Source organism: Etheostoma spectabile, unplaced genomic scaffold (genome assembly GCF_008692095.1).
Source record: "Etheostoma spectabile isolate EspeVRDwgs_2016 unplaced genomic scaffold, UIUC_Espe_1.0 scaffold00000179, whole genome shotgun sequence".
NCBI classification, from domain to species: Eukaryota; Metazoa; Chordata; class Actinopteri; order Perciformes; family Percidae; genus Etheostoma; species Etheostoma spectabile.
In genome coordinates, this window is record NW_022602565.1 from 1 (window position 1) to 8,474 (window position 8,474).

Here is an 8,474-nt window from a genome sequence, read left to right on the forward strand (position 1 = left end):
CTCCGTGTAGCCAAGGCAGACCAACCTCACGAGAATACAGCTCACAGTGATGGTGCGAACTCTACAATTAGTATAAATCCTCACGATGCAGGATAGGCTGCGTCAATCATCTGAAGGCATCGAGCAGATGAATGCATATATAGTATATCACCATAATCCAGCACAGTCAAAAAAGTTGATGCCACTAACCGTTTTTGAACATTAAAAGAAAAGCACAGCTTATTCGAAAGTAAAAACCCAATTTAGTCTCAACTTTCTCACTAGACAGTGAACATGAGGCTTAAAAGATAGGCAGTCATCAATAACAATACCAAGATACGATCAGTATTTCACGTCCTCAAGAGTAAACACTGAGGGGAACATTCAGTGGCCTGTTCCGAAGGTCTGTGAAAAGCATACATTTGGTTTTGTCTGCATTGAGCACAAGTTTCAGCTGTAGCAAAGTATTGGGACCACATTGAAAGCTTCTGTAAATGTGCAATGGCTTGTTTAGAGAGGTGGGCCCAGCAATAAAAACTGTGTCATCTGCATAAAAATGAAAGTTTGCATCAGACACATGCCGATTAAGATCATTATAAATAGTAAATAAAGAGGGCCTAATACAGAGCCGTGTGGAACCCCTTTAAAGATTGGTAAAATCCAGATGGGAACACCATCATGCTTAACGCACTGAGTTCTGTCACTAAGATAGTTGAGAACAAGAGCAGTTTCTTTGAAAACCCCGATTTAAGAAGCCTAATCTTTAAAACATCATGATCAACCGTGTCAAAAGCTTTTGACAAGTCAATAAAAAGTGATGCACAGTGCTGCTTCTTGTCACGAGCAACAGAGATATAATTTATCACCTTCATTGCAGCTGTGATGGTACTATGTTTTTTTCTAAAACCTGACTGAACTGGGGATAAAATATCCTGACCATGCAAGAAGTCTTTCATCTGTTCACTCACCAGGGATTCAAGCGTTTGGCCAAAACAGGACAAATTAGAAATTGGTCTATAATTTAAGTTTGACGGATCACCCCCTTCAGTAATGGGCAAACAAATGCATTTCCATATTTTAGGAATAGTGTTGCTCTTTAAAGTAAGGTTAAAAAGGTACGTTAGAGGCTGTGCTACACAATCAGCAGATTTTTTAAGAAATAGGGTTCTATAAGATCAGGTCCTGGGGGTTTTCAGGAATCAGTCCTTTTAGTGCTTTTTGGAACGTCATCCACTGAAAATGGAGCGAGATTGAAGACATTGTAGTGACTGGTACATCTCTACAGATGTCACAGTATAAGGACAAGCAGGTCAAACAAAGAACCCGACTGAATAAAATGCTCAGAAAATGATTCAATAGCTCCGCTTGTCATAAACTACTACAGACTCTTTCATAATAGAAGAAGGAACATTAATACTGTCTCTGTTAGGAAAGAAGTATTTTATAGCCTTCCAAATTTTTCTGGGGTCATTTAAAGTATTAGTAGTGGCTGACAGATAAAATCAGATTTTGCTTTCTTAATAGAGGAAGAAGATTTGATACCTTGTTCAGTCTTGATTAGTCATCTGCAACTTGTTTAGAATTAAACAGAAAGGACTTAAACTGAAAGAGGATTTAATATACTAAATCTATAAATTCCAGACTCAACATTTAAACCTACAGATGTTACCTGTCTTGTTTCCTGTTGTCTCTCCAGGCTGAGTGGCTGTAACCTGTCAGAGAGAAGCTGTGAAGCTCTGTCCTCAGTTCTCAGCTCCCAGTCCTCTAGTCTGAGAGAGCTGGACCTGAGAAACACAAACCTGCAGGATTCAGGAGTGAAGCTGATCTCTGATGGACTGAAGAGTCCACACTGCACACTGGAGACTCTCAAGTCAGACCAACTTACTCTTTGTCTTTAATTTGAGATGTTTGTGTAGTTGTTCTTTAGATAATTTAATTTAAACAGCCCTTCTCATGTCAGGACTGATTTCAGAAAGTCTTGAATGTTTCCTAAGTATTTTTTTTTTTTTTTGTATTCATAATCATATGTCACAAAGCCTGAAATATGAATTGTGGCTGAGTTTAGAAATTTTTTTTATTTTATTACATGTGACTTTGATACCTAGTCAGTCTTGATTAGTTATCTGCAACTTGTTTAGAATTAAACAGAAAGGACTTAAACTGAAAGAGGATTTAATATACTAAATCTATAAATTCCAGACTCAACATTTAAACCTACAGATGTTACCTGTCTTGTTTCCTGTTGTCTCTCCAGGCTGAGGGTCTGTAACCTGTCAGAGAGAAGCTGTGAAGCTCTGTCCTCAGTTCTCAGCTCCCAGTCCTCTAGTCTGAGAGAGCTGGACCTGAGTAACCAAAACCTGCAGGATTCAGGAGTGGAGCTGGTCTCTGATGGACTGAAGAGTCCACACTGCACTCTGGAGACTCTCAGGTCAGGATTCATTAACCGTTCAACTGATGACCATTTAAACTCTGACTAACTTTAGTTGATAAACAGCTGACGTGTAGCTTTGTGTCTGTTGATGTGATGAACTTTAGCAGTAGTTTGAGACTCAATAATTAAATCCTGCAGATAATTTTGAAGATTATTCAAAATCTGGACTAAAATGTACCTGGACAATGAGCAAAGAAAGAACTAGCACATGGCTCCACGTGTTGACAGAGGCTTCCTGTATGTTGTTCTGTGTGTTTCCAGTGTGTCAGGCTGTCTGATCTCAGAGGAAGGCTGTTCTTCTCTGGTCTCAGCTCTGAGCTCCAACCCCTCCCATCTGAGAGAGCTGGACCTGAGCTACAATCATCCAGGAGACTCAGGAGTGAAGCTGCTGTCAGCGGGACTGAAGGATCCTCTCTGGAGACTGGACACTCTCAGGTACACACACTGATCAACAAGAAGGAGATATTAGTGTAGGACGTTTTAAAGGAGAACATCTCCAGGAACTAAAATCATAACTCCCTTTGTTAATAGGTGATGGAGTTTGGACAAACATGATCTTGACTTTCCTCCATACACACTAATATAATAATCAACATTAATATAATACACACTAATATAATAATCCACATTAATATAATACACACTAATATAATAATCCACATTAATATAATCCACATTAGTATAATAATCCACATTAATATAATCCACACTAATATAATAATCCACATTAATATAATCCACACTAATATAATAATCCACATGAATATAATCCACACTAATATAATAATCCACATTAATATAATCCACATTAGTATAATAATCCACATTAATATAATCCACACTAATATAATAATACACACTAATATACTATAATACACACTAATATAATAATACACATTAATACAATACTACAGAGTAGTTATTGTAAATACATCCTGTCCTGGGGGGTCAGGGTTAGGTTAGCTGGTTGCTTATTGGCTGTTGGTTATCCTTGTTGCTTATTGGCTGTTGGTTATCCTTATTGCTTATTGGCTGTTGGTTATCCTTGTTGCTTATTGGCTGTTGGTTATCCTCGTGCTTATTGGCTGTTGGTTATCCTTGTTGCTTATTGGCTGTTGGTTATCCTTGTGCTTATTGGCTGTTGGTTATCCTTGTTGCTTATTGTCTGTGGTTATCCTTGTTGCTTATTGGCTGTTGGTTATCTTTGGGGGATTTATCTCGTTGCTGAAGGCCGTTTCCAGAGTTTGCTGCTGCAGTTCTTCCTTTTAGCTTTTTTAAATTCGTTGAGCTCTTTAGCGTGACGCGTCTTCAAATGTTTAATTAAGTTGCTGCTGTTGAAATTTGCAACTCTCGTGCTGCCCCTCTAAACTGCTTCTCTGGATATGTTACATGTCGCCGTCTTACCGTGGGAACATCCACCGTAGAGTAGTCCTAGCAAACTGCCGACATGATGCGCTAATGCTAGCTTGTTTAAGGAGGCGTTAGGGGATCAGTTCTTCTTTGCCCCTCTAAAACAGCAGCGCAACTATTTAAGAGCAGCGAAGAAGAACTGTGTCCGAGCTAACGGAGCTAACCAGTAAATAGATTCCTATTTCTAATAGTTTACGTGGTGTCGGATCGGTTCCTGTACTCCAGTACTCGATGATACCGATGCCATTTTCAGCAGTATCAGAGGCATTTCTGATACTGGCATCAGAATCAGAACATCTCTACATGTAGTAGATCCAGATTAAAGACCTGGTCCTTCTGCTGTTACCAAAGCCTTAGAGAGAGAGACAGGTTGGAGAGAGAGACAGGTTCCAGTCCCCTTAGACTCTGATCCATGTAGTAGATCCAGATTAAAGACCTGGTCCTTCTGCTGTTACCAGACCCAGTGTGTCTGTTTACAGTATTCTGTCTTTTAATGAGACAACGGCTCTGATCATAATGTCCAATATGTGTTGGTCTGGATCTCACCGGGCTGGAAGGTGCTGGAAAAAGCTGCAATGGACCTGGAAAGTGCTTGAATCTGACCTTGGAAAAGGTCCGGGAACCCTGGATTTGGACTCTGTAACATATCTGTCATTCATGTCTTAATTACATATTTTAATGGACTGACGGCCCAAATATGAATATTAATGAGTAAATCTCAGCGCTACATTAGATCAGAACCAAGCTGTGTGAGAGAGACAGGTTAGAGAGAGAGAGACAGGTTAGAGGAGAGATGGACAGGTTAGAGAGAGAGACAGGTAGAGAGAGACAGGTCAGAGAGAGAGACAGGTTAGAGAGAGAGACAGGTTAGAGAGAGGGACAGGTTAGAGAGGGAGACAGGTTAGAGAGAGACAGGTTAGAGAGAGAGAGACAGGTTAGAGAGAGAGACAGGTTAGAGAGAGAGAAAGAGAGACAGGTTAGAGAAAGAGAGGTTAGAGAGAGAGAGACAGGTTAGAGAGAGAGCGACAGGTTAGAGAGTGAGACAGGTTAGAGAGAGAGAGACATGTTAGAGAGAGAGACAAGTTAGAGAGAGACAGGTTAGAGAGAGAGACAGGTTAGAGAGAGACAGGTTAGAGAGAGAGAGACAGGTTAGAGAGAGAGCGACAGGTTAGAGAGTGAGACAGGTTAGAGAGAGAGAGACAGGTTAGAGAGAGAGACAAGTTAGAGAGAGAGACAGATTAGAGAGAGAGAGACAGGTTAGAGAGAGAGACAGGTTAGAGAGAGAGAGAGACAGGTTAGAGAGAGAGACAGGTTAGAGAGAGAGAGACAGGTTAGAGAGAGACAGAGACAGGTTAGAGAAAGACAGGTTAGAGAGAGACAGGTTAGAGAGAGAGAGAGAGACAGATTAGAGAGAGAGAGAGACAAGTTAGAGAGAGAGACAGATTAGAGAGAGAGAGAGACAGGTTAGAGAGAGAGACAGGTTAGAGAGAGAGAGACAGGTTAGAGAGAGACAGAGACAGGTTAGAGAAAGACAGGTTAGAGAGAGACAGGTTAGAGAGAGAGAGAGACAGGTTAGAGAGAGAGAGAGAGACAGGTTAGAGAGAGACAGGTTAGAGAGAGGGACAGGTTAGTGAGGGAGACAGGTTAGAGAGAGAGAGACAGGTTAGAGAGAGACAGGTTAGAGAGAGAGACAGGTTAGAGAGAGAGAGCAGGTGAGAGAGAGAGGGACAGGTTAGAGAGAGAGAGAGAGACAGGTTAGAGAAAGAGAGAGGTTAGAGAGAGAGAGGCAGGTTAGAGAGTGAGACAGGTTAGAGAGAGAGAGACAGGTTAGAGAGAGAGACAAGTTAGAGAGAGACAGGTTAGAGAGAGAGACAGGTTAGAGAGAGAGACAGGTTAGAGAGAGACAGAGACAGGTTAGAGAGAGACAGAGACAGGTAGAGAAAGACAGGTTAGAGAGAGACAGGTTAGAGAGAGAGAGAGACAGGTTAGAGAGAGACAGGTTAGAGAGAGACAGGTTAGAGAGAGGGACAGGTTAGAGAGGGAGACAGGTTAGAGAGAGACAGGTTAGAGAGAGAGAGACAGGTTAGAGAGAGACAGGTTAGAGAGAGAGAGAGACAGGTTAGAGAGAGAGACAGGTTAGAGAGAGAGACAGGTGTGAGAGAGAGGAGGGACAGGTTAGAGAGAGAGAGAGAGACAGGTTAGAGAAAGAGAGAGGTTAGAGGGAGAGAGGTTAGAGAGAGAGAGAGACAGGTTAGAGAGAGACAGGTTAGAGAGAGAGGGACAGGTTAGAGAGAGAGAGACAGGTTAGAGAGAGAGACAGGTTAGAGAAAGAGACAGGTTAGAGAGAGAGACAGGTTAGAGAAAGAGAGACAGGTTAGAGAAAGAGAGACAGGTTAGAGAGAGACAGGTTAGAGAGAGATAGGTTAGAGAGAGAGACAGGTTAGAGAGAGAGAGACAGTTAGAGAGAGAGAGACAGGTTAGAGAGAGAGAGAGAGACAGGATAGAGAGAGAGAGGTTAGAGAGAGAGACAGGTTAGAGAGAGAGAGAGGTTAGAGAGAGAGACAGGTTAGAGAGAGAGAGAGACAGGTTAGAGAGAGACAGGTTAGAGAGAGAGAGACAGGTTAGAGAGAGAGTTTAGAGAGAGACAGGTTAGAGAGAGAGAGACAGGTTAGAGAGAGAGACAGCTTAGAGAGAGAGAGACAGGTTAGAGAGAGACAGGTTAGAGAGAGAGAGACAGGTTATAGAGAGAGAGAGACAGGTTAGAGAGAGAGAGACAGGTAGAGAGAGAGAGACAGGTTAGAGAGAGACAGGTTAGAGAGAGAGAGACAGGTTAGAGAGAGAGACAGGTAAGAGAGAGACAGGTTAGAGAGAGAGAGAGACAGGTTAGAGAGAGAGACAGGTTAGAGAGAGAGAGGTTAGAGAGAGACAGGTTAGAGAGAGACAGGTTAGAGAGAGAGACAGGTTAGAGGGAACCAGCTGTGTGAGAGAGTGATGTAAACCCCCCCCCCTCCTTTCAGGGTGGAGCCTGCTGGAGTCAGATGGTTGACACCAGGTCTGAGGAAGTGTAAGTGTGTTTTAATTTCATTCATCAGACTGTGACATCACTCATTCAACCCTGTGATGTCATCACCAAAGAGCTGATTGGTTAATAACTGCAGCTGTGTTGTCTCGTTGTCTCCGTCATTCCTGTGAACTCACAGTCGACACCAACACGGTGGACAGGAACCTCAAACTGTCTCACAACAACAGGACGGTGACCCGGGTGGAGGAGGATCAGCCATATCCTGATCATCCAGAGAGGTTTAAGTCCTATCATCAGCTGCTGTGTAGAGATGGTCTGACTGGTCCCTGTTACTGGGAGGTCCAGACCAGAGGACGGGTTCATATATCAGTGAGTTACAGAGGAATCAGGAGGAGAGGAGACAATAGAGACTGTATGTTTGGACATAATGATCAGTCCTGGAGTCTGGTCTGCTATGATGGTGGTTACTATGTCCGTCACAATAACATAGTAACCTCCGTCTCCGTCCCCCGTGTCTCTGGTAGAGTAGCAGTGTATGTGGACTGTCCTGCTGGCTCTCTGTCCTTCTACACAGTCTCCTCTGACTCACTGATCCACCTCCACACCTTCAACACCTCATTCACTCAGACCCTCTATCCTGGGTTTGGGTTCTGGTCTCCTGGATCCTCAGTGTCTCTGAGTCCTGTGTAGGACGGAGAGTCTCCTCCTGTCTCTCACTGCTGATCAGCTGAGTCTGGACAGGATCACACACACACACACACACACATACACACACACAACCACACACACACACAAACACAACACACACATACACAGACACAGACACACAACCACACACACACACAAAACCACACACACACACACACACACACATCAACACACACACACACACAACACACACACACACACACACACACACAACCACACACACACACTCAGACACAGACCACACACACAATACACAACCACACACAAATACACAACCACACACACACACATACACACAAAGACCACACATACACACACACAACCACAGACAGAGTACACAACACAAACTTCAAAATAAAAAAACTTCCTGTGTCGGTTTGCAGGAAAACTAAATTTCTGTTATATATATATATATATATATATATATATATATATAAGGTTGTGTACCTCTTCACATATCAGCTGTAAACCAAGTACTGTAAATACTGTAATACTGAGTTTTAATCACTATAATCTTCTTTAGACAACTTTAGTTTGAAACTAAACATGAAGTTCTTATTCCAGAGCTTTACTACCATTTTACAACAACGCAGTACTGCAGTACAACGGTGAGGTACTTTTACTAGAGTGTCTTCATTTTCTCCTACTTGCCTATTGTACGTTTTAATGATCTATTTGTATAGTTTTACTTTGCATATTCATGTACATGTTACTATATATGATGAGTATCATAACTGGAACTGTAGAAACGCCGTGGACTTGTCTCATGTTAGTTTGAGTTCTGTATCTTTTCACAATAAAAGCATGAAGTTCCTGTGAGAGTTTGTGGTCTTTCTGTTTAACTTTTAAAGTCAGTGGGGGGGGGGCGTCATCGAGGACTTGTTTGCCGATCAGGATTTATTTCTAATTATTTTAGTGTTACTT

The 8,474-nt window shown here is 42.2% G+C and overlaps 1 long non-coding RNA gene across 1 annotated transcript; it reads left to right on the plus strand.

Annotated features, from left to right (window-relative positions):
* Nucleotides 1–2,392: 2,392 nt before the first annotated feature.
* On the plus strand, nucleotides 2,393–6,862 carry LOC116674411 (uncharacterized). Its single transcript, XR_004328094.1, has 3 exons — nucleotides 2,393–2,407; nucleotides 2,672–2,845; nucleotides 6,838–6,862. It is a non-coding gene; the product is annotated as an uncharacterized LOC116674411 (long non-coding RNA).
* The last annotated feature ends 1,612 nt before the right edge of the window (nucleotides 6,863–8,474 follow it).